At 38.6% G+C, this 15,626-nt stretch overlaps 1 protein-coding gene across 2 annotated transcripts in view; it reads left to right on the forward strand.

Annotated features, from left to right (window-relative positions):
• SNCAIP (synuclein alpha interacting protein) overlaps nucleotides 1–15,626 on the forward strand; it is a 91,183-nt gene that overhangs the window by 21,192 nt on the left and 54,365 nt on the right. The gene's annotated exons all lie outside the window — the stretch shown is intronic.

Raw genomic sequence — 15,626 nt, forward strand, 5'->3', positions numbered from 1 at the left:
TTTTTGACGTTTCAGTCAATATTTAAAAAAAAAAAAAAATCAATTTCAAAGCCTCTTAGCAGCCACATAAAAAATAAGAACTGTATTGATTACTCTGATAATTGTCCTGGAAGAATGGTAGGAGCTTAATGGTCCGAACATAATGAAATGCATTTATCAATAGACTGTGTGTTGGATATAATGCATTAGAAGCCTACAGTAAGATGCTATCAGTGGGGGGTCTAAATGTAAACTGTCATGACCTCTTTCACAGATTGATTAAAGTGCAGAAATCATGCAAACAGGAGAGAAAAGAAATATTGCAGAATACCTGTAGCAGAAGACAGACGTTTGAAAGGAAATGCAAGAGTAATAGTCTCTTCATTAATCTAGCAAGTTCCTTAAAAGGATGTGAAACATAGTCTGTTGTACATATGTTCTAGATTTTATAGAAGAGACTTTGTGAGAAATATTTTCAGAGCCTGCTGCGCTATAGTCAGGATTATGGCAGTTTCCCATAAGAACATGTGTTTACCAGCTCCAGTTTCCTTTTGAAGCACTAAAGAATTGCTTTCATGAATAGAGTTTTTTTCTTTGTTTTTGATTTTTTTTTTTTCTTTGAACAGGCAAAACAAACAGGATATTTTTGTCATAATGAGCAGCATGATGCAATGATAAGTATGTTCTAATTGCAGCTTGTTTATATCATGATTACACAAATAATTTTTTTTGATAGGTATTTCTGTTTCTACGCACCCCAAAAGGTCTTTAAACGGTAATGTCTCTTTTTTGTTCTTTTCTCTGGTAAATATTTCAGTGTAAAAGAAGTACACTAAAATGAAAGAGCATTAAAACCATGCCAACCTGTAAAAATGTATATAAAATGCAAAATTAGTCTTCATCTCTGCCTTGGGTTTAGTCGTCAATGTTGGATATCCTACATCACCAGCATTATTATTCCCCGTGTTTGAAGTGTAAACTTCCATTTATTTAGCTTCACAAAAATTTATAAGTTAGCAAAATAATAGAAAATAAATGTTTAGAGAAAGAAGTCATTGTTAACATAACAGCCACCAATTGTAGTTCATACATCACTTCAGAGATCTAGTTGGAAGAATCCCATGGATTACAGCAAAGCACTTGCAGCCCTGGAAAGAAGGAGTCTGAAAGGTTCAGAATGGATGTCTCTGCTTTCTAAACTCCTCAGAGAGGAGTGTAGGTGCAGCTGCATCCAAACTTAGTCAATGGTTCATGTTTAAGAGACATAGAGGTGAAGGGAAAACAGGTAAGGGATTATGTGTGTTAATGGCCAAAGGACTATATGTGCATACCCTATTCTTTATATCACTTGGCTAGGATTTCGAAGTTTCATCCTTCTGCATCTCAACCTGCTTACCTCCCATTTAGGGGTCTAGTGCCAGGTTGCTCCAAAGTCTGAATCCCATGTCTCTGGAAGCAAGCTCTCGGGCATTGAGGTTCATTGGTGGTGAGAATGGGATCCTAGGTCTCTCAAACCAAACTCTGAGGCATCAAAGTTTATAGAAATCAATAATTTAATGGAGTAGTACAGTGGCAGCTGGGCTTGAGCTGGGTGCCTTTGCAGAGGTGCTGAGCCACGCATAGAAATCCCTGGGTAATTATACTCTGTTGTGGTTTAACCCGAGCTAGCAATATAACCATGAAAGCTAGTCCCAAGAAGCAGCACCTTAGTTCCAAACAGCTGATCCCAGAGAGGGAAGAGAGAAAAAGGCAGAAGGACCCAGAGGCCTCTACAAAATGGCAGGACGGCAAAAAGACTGAGCTAAATAAAGTCCTGAAAAGAACTCCACCAAAACGGAGCAGAAACAGAACAAGTCTCCATCCCTGTCTGTCCTGCTCCCCACAGAGTCAGAAGATCTTGATTCTCCTTAAATATGAAGCATGACACTAATGGCATGGAATATTCTTATTGACCAGGCTGGATATCAGTCAAGACCTATGCCCCTCTTCCCAGCTGCCTCACACTTGTGGGCAAAGTGCTCTGAAAGACCTTGGCTCTAAGACAACAACAGTTAAAAACATTATATCTGTCCGGGGTGTTATCTTGTTGTTCTCAAACTACTTTCAAACAATGACGGCGCTAGCTACGAAAAAGAAAGGTTTCTAACTGCATGAAGAAAATTAACTCACTTTCAGTCAAATCCACACATACCCTTACAGACTATTAATTCATCCCTCAGGTGATAATTCAATCTGATAGTAATATTTGAGTAATATTTGGGCTCTTCTTGCTCCTCATTGTCTTCAGACAGGCCCGTGTTTTCTTTAGCTGCAGACATTGCTTCTAGTCCATAACCACTTTATGTTGGCCTTGTAAGTGTTATTCTGTCTGAATGTATCCTGTTTTGCTCAATAAAAACAGGTCTTATCTTGCAGGTGTTGTTGATGGTCTGTAGCTTTGTGCAGGCCCTGAAGGCATTTTTTGTCCAAGTATTATAGGTTCTGTTTTTCTCGATAAGCATAAGGTACAAAACAGGCCTCATCTTGTAGGGTTGTTGATGGTTTGTAGCTGCTTTGTTTTCATTAAGTAGATACAAAGTTGTCAAATATAAGCAAAACTTTAAAACATACAGTTTAAGATTGCAGCAAATTTAGTTTACCAGGTAACATGAAGCAGACAGTATCATGACCTTATAACTAAGTGATTCATTCTACTTAAAACACACATATTTAATCAAAATAATTGACATAAAATTTGAGCTCATCCAGTGATCTTTGAATAGTAAATGATCATCACCATACAGCCATGTTTGTCTAGCAGAAAGAGCTCTAGGTAGGCTCACCCAGGCTGTCATATTTATGGAATAAAGTGTTTGACTCGTAATCAAATTGCATACAGTGGGAAAGTTATGTACGAGACTCATTGCACCCACAACTTATCAGTGTTCACTGTGTCTTTCTGCTTCCTAGTGGGTTTTCTAAAAGGCCTTTATCTTCTTTGGTGCCTTTACTAAACTGCTGCTGGCTTGGTGGAGGGAGTCAAGTGCATAAGTCACACTCACATGAAGTTCAACAAAGGGAACTGCAAAGTCCTGTATCTGGGGAGGAATAATTCCCCACACTAGTACATGCTGGGGGCCAACCAGCTGGAAACAAGCTCTGCAGAGAAGAAACTGGGGATCATTGTGGACCATGAGCCAGCAATATAGCTCTGTGGCAAAGGCAGCCAACGGCCCTCTGGGCTGCTTTAGGCAGCGTTGCCAGCAAGTCAAGAGATTTGGTCCTTCCTCTCTAGTCAGCCCTGATGAGCCCACACCAGGAGTACTGCGTCCAGTTCTGGACTCCCCAGTGCAAGACAAATATGGACTTACTGGGGCAAGTCCAGCGCAGAGACACAAAGATGTTGAAGAAATGAGAGCCTCTTTCATATGAAAACAGGCTGAGAGAGCTGGGACTGTTTAGCCAAGAGAATCTTACCCATGTTTATAAGTACCTGATGATATAGAATGAAGAAGAAGGAGAGAGGCTTTTCTCTGTGATGCCCACTGTCTGGACAAGAGGCAATGGACACAAAGTGAAATGCATAAAATTCCATCTGAACACAAGAAAACACTTCCTTCTGCAAGGCTGGTCAAACACTGGCACAGGTTGCCCAGAGACATGTTGGAGTCTCCATCCTTGGAGGTATTCAAAATCTAACTGTACACAGTCCTGGGCTTAATCTGCTCTAGCTGACCATGCGTGAGCAGAGATGTTGAACTAAATGATCTCAGGTGGACCCTTCCAGCCTAAGACATTCTTCGCTTTAACCTAAACAACTTTATGCTATTTTGGAAGAAAATGTTGGGCTATCTATGAGTTATTTTTGAGGATATATGAAGCCAACAAAATGTATTTGTTCACTTTTTGAATTTTTTCCTTTGAGAAAATGGATTTCTGTTTGAGAAAGTGAATTTTCCTTTATAAAGACTGATTTTTGTGGATGGAGAAATATTTTTTAAATTCAGTCTTTACTGTTAAAATTTCTTGTAGTGCATAAGTGCACTGTTTCCCTCAAGTGTCCTTTTTTTTTTTTTTTTAAACCATTGGAACATTTCATTTGAGAAAAGCAAGTGTATTTCATGAAGAAGGTGCTGATCTTTTATGTGAGTGGAAAAAGTGTCCCTTTCATACCTGAATGATAAAGACATCACACTTTAAGCACCTTGCTTTTCTTGTGAGTATTTAATATACCTTTACATGACTAGTTTTTGAATTTACAAGTATATTATTTTAAATGGACATTAGTAGTTCTCCTGTAACAAGAGATTTGGGAATTACTGCACTCTACATGAAGCACAAACATTTTGTCATTATAGAGTCATGCTATCATAAATGAAGATAGCATGAGGTTAAATACATATTCATAGAACAGTAGAAAAGAAGAAGCAGAAGCTCGTTACCCTTTAAAGATTGTTTTTAAACAAGTGAAAGGAGCAACTGTAATGCCCAAAGAGGGTTAGCAGCTGTTAGGAAGTAGTACTCCACGGCTTAGGTAAGTGGGATGAATATAGCCTTGGAAATAAGCACACTTGACTAGTCTAGAAGCCTGTAACAAAATGGCTGAGAAGAATGAACGTTGTTGCATTTTATCTTCCTTCAGATGTAAAATCTCTTTTTTTTATATGGAAAATTATTGAATAAGGAATGAGCTTGTAGAAATTAGTGGTTAAAGTTACTTGGTGGCCCTGGTGTGCAAGAAGTATAGTAACATCTCCCAGTGGAGAGAAAAGGGTGCTGCTGCAGTGCACCCAGTCAGTAGAAACTGTACCTTTGTGCATGATACCTTGGTTCAAGCACTGCTTTTCTTAAATAAATTGGCAAGTGGATAAGTGGCAGAGCCAGACCAGCTTCCGCTTCTAGTGAAAAAGTTAAAATTGCATGACTGTAGGGTATTTCATAATAAGAGCAAATAGCCTTGTAGTATTTCAAAGAGAATAAAAATATAAATTAATCAAATACAGCCAATGTAATATCTCTTTTTTTTGCAACAGAACAGCTGACCTTTTAATTGTTTTGATCTTGTCATTTAAGTTACGCAGATACTGCATTAGCTTTTGTACAGTGCTTGCTTGAATCATGTATGTTCTTTCACTTTAAAAATAACAGCTATTAATTTCCAACTCCAAAGGTTTCTCCTTCAAAACGAATTGAAACAAACAATTTTCTTTTTCTAGGCCTCATTCCAGAATGCTCAGGTGCAGATATTCTGCCTGAATGTTTGGAGTCCAGTTTTCTCTATGCTTGAACCTTGAAGGAAATATAAAACTGCGGGTTGGAAAGGATTTTTTTAGTATGAGAAATCTGAGGTGGTTCGCAGCAAGCAGATGTCTTTCAAGTTGTGTCACAGTGAAAACAACTCTTCTGTTAGTCAAATCACTCAGTAGCTTGAAAATTGATTTCTTTTTGTTAGGTTTCTGTTTTCAGAATGAAGAATTAGAATCATCCTCTTTTAATATTAAATGTAATGGTTATTCATGAGAGCACTTAATGGAGTAGTATTTAGAAAAGCAAGAAGGAAGCACTTCCTAACAGCTAAAAAGACACTCCTTGCCATAAGGTGGGTGACGTCTTAGTCATGCAGATATTGATGGCAAAGTTGCTTCTACTTTAGTGGAGCTCTGATGTCATTCTTGGAGCAACACTTTGCTTTTGCAGTAAGTTATGTAGAACAGTTATTATTGTAAAATGTGTGTATGTAATATGATTTAGAACTATTATATAAATTAGTAATTACTTTGTTAATTAACTATATAAATAATTATAATTTGATTATAATTAATTATATTAATTATTTAGAAGAATTATATATTCATTGTGCTAAAAAAAACCCTAACAAACATGAGGAACTGTGTCTTAATAAGCATACTTTACCTTCACTCTGTGCGTCCTGACATAGGTGTTATTTACAAAATACATAGTGTCGGTCATAGTATTTGTTAAAAATACTTGATGTCAAAATATCTCAAGTTGTGATGAATTTTCCATGCAATTCATAGGGGTAAAAGAGCAGGTAAACCATACACTAATACCTACCTCTACATGACTTCTTTGAAATTGGCTGTCTTAAAACTCCATAGGATTGCTTTATATCCAAGCAATATAGATGTGTGATCTTGAGGTCTAGGTAGATGACTAGAAGTTTGATTATGTTTGGCCAGAAAAAAAAACCCAAACATTTATTCTTATCTAAAAGCAGTCCTGAATGTACATTGACTTAATTAGGAACAGAACTGGGCTCAGTATTTTTGCCTCTTCAGTGCTGTGGATGGATTGTTTCTGCATGTCTGGAATGTAGAGTTTTCCCGATGCAGAGTTTTCCTGAAATTAAATTTTAAAAATAACATCTTCTGGTCTTGGAAAATTGTTGTGCTTTGCTGCATTCTGTCTTCCTGTCCTATCAGTGTAGCTTGTGTACTGATAGTACTTGTGTGGTGATTAAAAGCAGTGCTTTTATTTTTACTTGTTTTAGAATTATCATACTATTATGAATTGCTGCTGTGAACTTTTAAACTCAGGAAAACTTCTGAATAAATGTGATAAGGGATAAGGTAATCCTGGTTTCAGAATACATTCCTTCCCTGAAATAAATCACATCATTTTTCAACCTCACTGTTAACTTTTTTATTTTTAATGAATTGTTATTTACAATTAATCTGTACTCTTTACAATCTCTCCCTGCTCCTATTGAGCCTTCTCTTTTTATTTTTATATTTTAAATTTGGCTGGACAGATAATTTCCTCTGCAAGATATGTTCTTCTTGGCTTACACAGAAGGAAGGAAAGTAAATAAAACAAACTAGTAGAAGGGAGGTGCTCAGTCAGTAAGAGACAATCCAGACACTGAGCATGACAAGTAATAGAAAAAACATCATATCACATAATTAGAAAAAATACTTTGGGAGCCCTACAAGGTTACAAAAATTGTTTGCACAATGCACTTCAGACTGTATCATAATATCACAAACCATTATATGACTTAAAAGTGCCAGTGTAGTCTAACCATATGTCAGGTTGTCATTTTATTTGAATGCATGAAGCTAAGTGGTATGCTTGAAAAGCAAATGAACCTCCATTTGAGCTGCAGTGTCAGTCTTTATATTCTGAAAGTCACGTGCTTGAATATGTATTGATTATATCCAAGTAATTTCCCCCTTGGAGATAATGAAGAGACTGTAAATATGAATTAGAAGCTGGGGTCTTCTAAAAGTGCATGTATGTATAGTATTAAATTTAAAGTATTCCTCACAACTAGGTGATCATTTTAGGTCCCTTCCAACTGAAATACTCGTATTGTATTGTGTTGTATTGTATTGTGTTGTATTGTATTGTGTTGTATTGTATTGTGTTGTATTGTATTGTGTTGTATTGTGTTGTATTGTATTGTGTTCTATTCTATTCTATTCTATTCTATTCTATTCTATTCTATTCTATTCTATTCTATTCTATTCTATTCTATTCTATTCTATTCTATTCTATTCTGTTCTGTTCTGTTCTGTTCTGTTCTGTTCTGTTCTGTTCTGAAACTGCAAGCTTTCTGTGTCTTTAGTGCTTTCTGCTGTGTTCTGCATTTTTCACTTGTGGTGGCACCATCTCTATTTGGTGAATAGAGATTTTCAGTTGTCCTGGGGATCTCTTGCAAAGTTTCAAATATGACCTCTTACAGACTTCATTGCAGTGTATTCACATCATATTTATTATTTAATTGTATTACTCCTGTACCACGGAACTTTGTTAATAGACAAGGGCACAGGCTATGCGAAAAGCCAGGCAAATGTAGAGTGACTGAACAATACCTGTCTCAAGGAATGTGTAGTCTTTAATATGAGACAGCACACAGCTACGCATTGGGGAGCATAAGAAGCAGTAAGAGGTGTGATAGCTGGGGAGGCAGTGGTGTTAGCCCAGACTAGCTTTGGTAGGACCCAATGTCTAAGATCTCTTGTTTTCATTCAGTAGTGCAGCTCCTACATCACCTAATTATGGCAGTGGTCCTGAAAATACTGTAGTGCTTTTATTATACTGTGTAGTAAATGGGTTTAGAAGGCCAAATTAATTTTTGGTAGAGCTTCACTGTTACAATGGTATATGAGGATGGAGGAACTGAATTCAAAGTTCTGGATATTTCCTACTGCTGACAGAAGAAATGCCTTCCTGAACTGTAGGTTTTAATTTGGTGCAGGGCTTTTCACTGCATGCTAAATACGATTAAAATAAGTAAACACTGCACTGTTCTGTTTGTTTGGAAGTGAAGAAACTTGGTTTTATGTTCTTAGTATTTCTTAATGTTAGGGAATAAAGTTCAGATACCAGATTTCAAGCGTTACTTCAAACACATACTGTGTGCTTAAATTAAAGATTTAAAGTCTTTCCTTTCTGCCCATGAATCTTGTTCATTTTGGGTGTCTATAGCCTCTGATGCTTAGGAAAGGGAAGTGTGTTTATTTTACTATCTCAGACCTATAATTGCAAAATGTAACCTTATCCCCTAATTAAAAAGCAACTGTCCTGGCATTCTGGTATTTAAACTAAATATTATTAACTGTGCTTAATGAAACAGACTTTTGTCAACCACTATAGTAGTATTTACATCTGATTTACTTTATGTTTAGTTGAAAGTTTAAGTAAATTGCCAAATATTTTGGTATAGTAGCTCTGAGATGTAGGAAATAAAATCTATTGTGCCTTTAGCAGGATTTCTTATAGTTGCAACTGAAGCAAACATTTAATTGATGGTGGATCTTTTAATTGTTATTTGTTCTTGTTATTTCTGTATCCATAAATAATTAAAATTATGCATTCTCAATTAGTTGTTTTGGTTTGTCTCGATCCTTATACTCAGTCTTGCATTTGGTCTTTCACATGTAGCACTGAAACTGTTTTAGGCTGAGGTACTGGATCACATTCCTTTCTGAAGCTACTGAATTCACTACAGCCTTATTGGAAAGGGGTCGCTGTGAATCAGTTATGCTTTTTACTCCATAGTTTTCCATTGAGCAAACTGAACAAGAAACTGAACCAGATGCTTGCTTACTTTCTGCCTGCTTTAGAAGTCAATTAATTCTCTTGGTTAATTGTCAGAGAGAAAATGCTCACCTGTAGGGCCTTATTCTTGCTTTATGTGCATTAGTGTGGACAAGGTGATGGCCATTGGCTTCACAAGACAAAGTCAGTGGCATTCCTGCCATTCCCATATTGAGTCTTCTCCATCCTCAAAATGCACACCAGCCCCTAGGGACTGTGTTGATGTGACTGTTTTTTGAGGTTGTATGGTGACAGAAATGCAAGGTTTGATCTAGCTTTAAAAAGAAATCTGTGAACAAGCATTTCACATGTAGGTAATGCGTGCCATCTAGTCTAGAGTGAAGTTTTAGTGTTTGCAGAAGATTATGGGTTTGTTCCCTGTATCTAATGCTTCATTGCCTTTTTTTTTTATTTATGATAATTTTACTAGGAATTGTTTTATTTGCCCCTTTTTTTCCTCATTCGCCTAGCTGTATTGAATGTTTGTCTGCAACAGGACTTGAGTTCAGACAACCAGTTTTAGCTGAGAAGGACAACAGTAAGGAAAATCTATGTTTTGGGAAAACAATAAGGATTGTTCCTGTTGTTTGAAAAGGAAAAGAATGATTTTTTTTTTTATTTATTTTACAAATTAATTGCTGTTCAGTATCTGCTGCAGTGCAACACATACGTTGTTACTATACTGATACTACTAATACTGCATTTCTTTCTGTGAGGTGACGTTTATCTGGATTATTTCTCCTGGTAGAACTTTTAAATGAAACTATAAAAACCACTTTTTCTTGAGTACATATGGTTGATGTTTATGTGGGTTTTTTTGTTTTAACTGTGAATTCTGAGAGCAGACAGGATTTCTTCTACCTGTATAAAACGTATATGTGTGTGTACATGTCTCTCTGCAAGCCAAATTGCCAGACAAGAAATACTGGGGTTTGGGTTAAAATTTTGTGAAATATTTAATGACTAGCTTCCAAAATACAATTAGGAAAACTGATCAGTTAAATGTCAGACATTTCTGTTGACAGGCTAGAGGCAGTCATCTGTATTGCTTTGGTGTTGATGCTGAAAATAAATTATTCATCTCATGTCACAGAATCACAGAATCACAGAATGTTAGGGATTGGAAGGGACCCCAAAAGATCATCTAGTCCAATCCCCCTGCCGGAGCAGGAACACCTAGATGAGGTTACACAGGAAGGTGTCCAGGCAGGTCTTGAATGCCTCTAGAGTAGGAGACTCCACAACCGCCCTGGGCAGCCTGTTCCAGTGTTCTGTCACCCTCACTGAGAAGTTTCTTCTCAAATTTAAGTGGAACCTTTTGTGTTCCAGTTTGTACCCATCACCCCTTGTCCTATCATTGGTTGTCACCGCGAAGAGCCTGGCTCCATCCTCCTGATACTCACTCTTTATATATCTGTAAACATTAATGAGGTCACCCCTCAGTCTCCTCTTCTCCAAGCTAAAGAGACCCAGCTCCCTCAGCCTTTCCTCATAAGGGAGATACTCTACTCCCTTCATCATCTTTGTTGCCCTACGCTGGACTCTCTCCAGCAGTTCCCTGTCCTTCTTGAAATGAGGGGCCCAGAACTGGACACAATATTCCAGATGTGGTCTCACCAGGGCAGAGTATCACAGTATCACAGTATGTTTGGGATTGGAAGGGACCTCAAAAGATCATCTAGTCCAATCCCCCTGCTGGAGCAGGAATGCCTAGGTGAGGTCGCACAGGAACATGTCCAGGTGGGTTTTGAATGTCTCCAGAGAAGGAGACTCCACAACCTCTCTGGGCAGCCTGTTCCAGTGCTCTGTCACCCTTACTGAGAAGAAGTTTTTTCTCAAATTTAAGTGGAACCTTTTGTGTTCCAGCTTGATCCAATTACCCCTTGTCCTATCATTGTTTGCCACCGAGAAGAGCCTGGCTCCATCCTCGTGGCACTCACCCTTTATATATTTATAAACACTAATAAGGTCACCCCTCAGTCTCCTCTTCTCCAAACTAAAGAGACCCAGCTCCCTCAGCCTTTCTTCATAAGGGAGATGCTCCACTCCCTTAATCATCTTTGTTGCCCTACGCTGGACCCTCTCCAGCAGTTCCCTGTCCTTCTTGAACTGAGGGGCCCAGAACTGGACACAATATTCCAGATGTGGTCTCACCAGGGCGGAGTAGAGGGGAAGGAGGACCTCTCTCGATCTACTAACCACCCCCCTTCTAATACACCCCAGGATGCCATTGGCCTTCCTGGCCACAAGGGCACAGTGCTGGCTCATGATCATCCCGTTGTCCACCAGGACCCCCAGGTCCCTTTCCCCTACACTGCTCTCTAATATGTAATTTCCCAAGCTATACTGGAACCTGGGGTTGTTCCTGCCCAGATGCAGGACTCTACACTTTCCCTTGTTAAATTTCATTAGGTTATTCCCCGCCCAACTCTCCAGCTTGTCCAGGTCTCGCTGGATGGCAGCACAGCCTTCTGGCATGTCAGCCACTCCTCCCAGCTTAGTGTCATCAGCAAACTTGCTGATAGTACACTCTATTCCCTCATCCAAATCATTGAAGAATATATTGAATAATACTGGCCCCAGTACTGACCCTTGAGGCACTCCACTAGATACAGGCTTCCAACTAGACTCCACCCCATTGACCACCACTTTCTGGCTTCTTCTCTTCAGCCAGTTCGTAGTCCACCTCATTACCCGCACTCCCTCAATTTAGCTGTGGGGATGCGGTGGGAGACTGTGTCAAATGCCTTACTCAAGTCAAGGTAGACCACGTCCACTGCTCTGCCATCATCCATCCATCTTGTTATGTCCTCATAAAAGTCAATGAAGTTGGTCAAGCACGACTTCCCTTTGGTGAAGCCATGCTGACTGCCCCTAATGACCCTCTTAGCCCTGATATGCCTTGAGATGGCACCAAGGATAAGTCGTTCCATGAGTTTCCCAGGGAATCCATTGCTTGCAGTTACAACTTTGGTTGTAATTATTTTACCTTGATTTTGACCAGTTGTGCTTATTTTATGCTAGTGAATGCGATTCAGATTGTTTATATTTCTGGTAGTAGTCTGGATTCAGCCATTGCAAAGGTTTCAAAATGCCTGCTACTCTGAATACTATCCTTACCATATGGTTTGCATTATACGTGGTGCAGTTCTACTATGTTAAATTGTATCAAAAAAGTGCACCTCTTGAATCGGACACAAAGTATAGTCATGGGAAATCTTACTTAGTCATAGTATTTGTCCTGAGTTGCTGTCCAGTTTTACCTCATCAAGATAAAAATGAAAATTGTATAATGAACAGTGTGTATGAGTCTCTTGCCCTTTCTGTATGTATAGCTGAACACTATCTTCAGAAAGAGAAGTTCTCCATAGAGAAAATGTGTTTGCTTTGGTTACCAACTTGCTTTTCAGCATTTGTGTGTTTTGTAGTCTTCATGTTTGGAAAGACAGAAGACGACATTTTGGGGAAGTAATGTTGTAAGACTGGGGACTGGTATGATGAGTTTTGTACATCTCTATGTGAAATGCAGTCCTTTCATCAGCTGTGGGTGGATGCAACATTTTTTTGCCTCAGTGGCTTCTTGCAGTTTAGGATTTAAAAATATATTTGAAAGGCTGAGATAGTTTAGTTTTAAAATCCTGAGATATGTGGTGACCAGGACTAGAAGTTCTTTTATTAAAGCTGTCGAGTTTTTTTACCTGAATAAATCAGCTTTAATGCAAAATAAAATTGTTAGGTGAATTCTTGATTCTGGCTTATTATGTGGCCTGTCTAGAGTAGCTTTAATTATCTCTCCCATTGGTTTTTAAACATACTGGGTGAGGGTTTTTTTAATCCATTTAATTTGAGTGAAAAACTGAAATTCAGAGAAGCTGTAGTTTCTTTTTAGGCTGTTTGTATGTGATATAGTCCATATATGTGTTTAACCTTTAAACTTTATATTTTAATTCTCATTAATTTATATTTCAATTTGCGTTCTTACTTCATACATCTATCACCTCATGGAGTGATACTGGGTAGATTCTACAATCCTGTAATTTGTGTAGGACAGTACATATACAATTGGCATTTATCTTGCTGCTAAAACTGAATTCACAATTTGTTATAAGCTGAAATCAATAGTCACAGTGATAAATTGACAACTGATCTTTACCTCTGTGGAGGGATGCCCAGCCACTTTCTCTTTCCCTCTCCTGAACAAGGGGAGAAAATAAGATTGAAAAGTTTATGGGTTGGGATCAAGATAAGGAGGTCACTCACCAATTACCATCATAGGCAAAATAGAGTCAGCCCAGAGATAATTAATTTAATTTATTTCCAATTAAAAATATAGTAGGATAGTTAAGAAAAACAAACAAACAAAATGACAAAAACTAAAACACTTTCTTCCCACCCCATCCTTCCCAGATTCAACTTCATTACTTTGTTCTCACCTCCTCTGCCTCAGCTCTGTGCAGCACAGGGGGACAGGAAATGTGGACTCTGGTCAGTTGATGACATTATCTCTGCTGCTCCTTCCTTCTCATGCTCTTTACCACTCCAGCATGAGGTCCACCTACAGGATACAATCTTTCATTACTATCTCCAGTGTGAGTCCTTCCTGCAGTTCTTCACAAACTGCTCCAGTGTGGGTCCCTTTCAGGGGGTGGGGCCCTTCAGGAACAGACTGCCCCAGCCTGGGTCCCCAATGGGGTCACAAGTCCCACCAGCAAACTTGCTCCAGCCTGAGCTCCTCTCTCCATGGGGCCACAGCTCCTGCCATGAGCCTGCTCCGTCATGGGTTTTCAATTGAGTCATAGGCTCCTTTGGGCATCCGTGTGCTCTGGTGTGGGGTTCTCACCAGGCTGCAGGTGGGTATCTGCTCCACCTTGGACCTCCATGTGCTGCAGGGGAACAGCCAGCCCCACCATGGGCTGCATGGGAATCTCTGCTCAGGCTTCTGGAGCACCTCTTGCCCCTCCGTCTCCACTTACCTGGATGTCTGCAGGGCTGTTCATCACACATATTCTCAGTCCTCCCTTCAGGTGAAGTTATTGTTGTGCAGGGTTTTTTTCTCTTTATTAATTATGTTATCCCAGAGGCGCTCCCACTGACAGGGATTGCCTTGCCCTTGGCCCATGGTGGCTCTGTCAGACACAGGGGAAGCTTCTAGCAGCTTCTCAAATAAGCCACCCTTGTAGCACCCCCACAACCAAAACCTTGCCATGCAAACTCAATGCAGTGACAGTGCCCTTTTCCTCAAGTAAGCTGTAATGTCAACCAAATGCAACACGTTAAAGCATAAACCTTAAAAAAGTATACTGAAACACACGTTTATATTAAGAAAGCAAAAGCTGGTATGTGATAAAGAATCTGTAGACATGAACGTGTCATGCCTTTTCACAACAACTAATTCCTTTCATTGCAAGGATTTTGTCTGATTTTAGTGGTTGCCTCTAAGAATAAACTTAGCACTTGGAACTTCTGCAAAATGAAAAGCTTCCGATTAGTTTAATATTATAGCCACTTCTGTTTCCTTATTACAAGTTGGACTGAGGGCTTTGTACTGTTTTTACCTCTTTGTAGCCATCTCCTTTCTCACTGCTTCACTTAAGTCTAACAACCACAGTGAGACCCAATTGTAGGTAGCTGAGTTTGTTCTTATGTGCTGCCTTCCTTTCCAGTTTATCCTTCCCAGGAGTTTCTTCCTTCTTATATTCAAGGAGCAGAAATATTGTAATACATTAAAGAAAACCCATGCACACTTTTTGTTAATTTAAAGAAAACTACGCTGAATAGTCCTTTACCTTCAATGACTTGACGAGAAATAAAAGTTTGCTTTTCCAGCTCTTTTAGCTTGAAACTGTAGATTTTCCTCCTGGTTCTTCTCCTAATAACTTTTTAAGAATAGGTGTCTTAAGATCAGCTTTGTGCTTGAGTGGGTTGCTATGAAGGAGATTAATGACTGTGTTTTTGTTTGTCAATAAGTGTAATACCTGCAGAAAAGCGTTTTCTTCAAACCCTTTATACTAGGACATTTCTAACATCATACAATGGTTTCACACAATGGTTTCACACAATAGTTTTATTTAGACCTACATGGCTGACTTCGTAAGTATATTTCTTGGCAGTTGTCACATGAATACACTGGACTTGTATTATTTTTTTTTTCCTCATGCATTTCTTTTTGTTATTTACAAGTACTAGAAGCACTTAATTTCCTTCCATAATAATATTTAACACTTATGTAGTGTCTCACATTATTTTAAAAAAGCGTTATCACTTTTTCAGCTTCTCTTAAAATAGCTTCCTTTTCCACTTTTACTTCTGCTGTACTTGTCTGTAGGGATAATGTACACCTTCATTCTAGTTAGGATTAAGAAAGCAATGAGGATTTAATTGTCTTTGAGCTTCTGATTATTTAAGCTCCAGTTTATTCAGAATTACATATTGAATTTTCCAGCCAAATTTATTTCTTGGCAAGAGAGCTTTATCTTCTTTTTCTCTTCCTGTGAGAAAATGATTAAGGCCTCTGATAATCTTTGCACATAGATATATTTCTGGTTTTGCCTTGGTTGCTGTTTTAGGGGAAATGCACTTGCAGGTTGAGGAGAGATAAATCATTT

This window comes from Streptopelia decaocto (assembly GCF_964273445.1).
Source record: "Streptopelia decaocto genome assembly, chromosome: Z".
In the NCBI taxonomy this organism is placed as follows: domain Eukaryota; kingdom Metazoa; phylum Chordata; class Aves; order Columbiformes; family Columbidae; genus Streptopelia; species Streptopelia decaocto.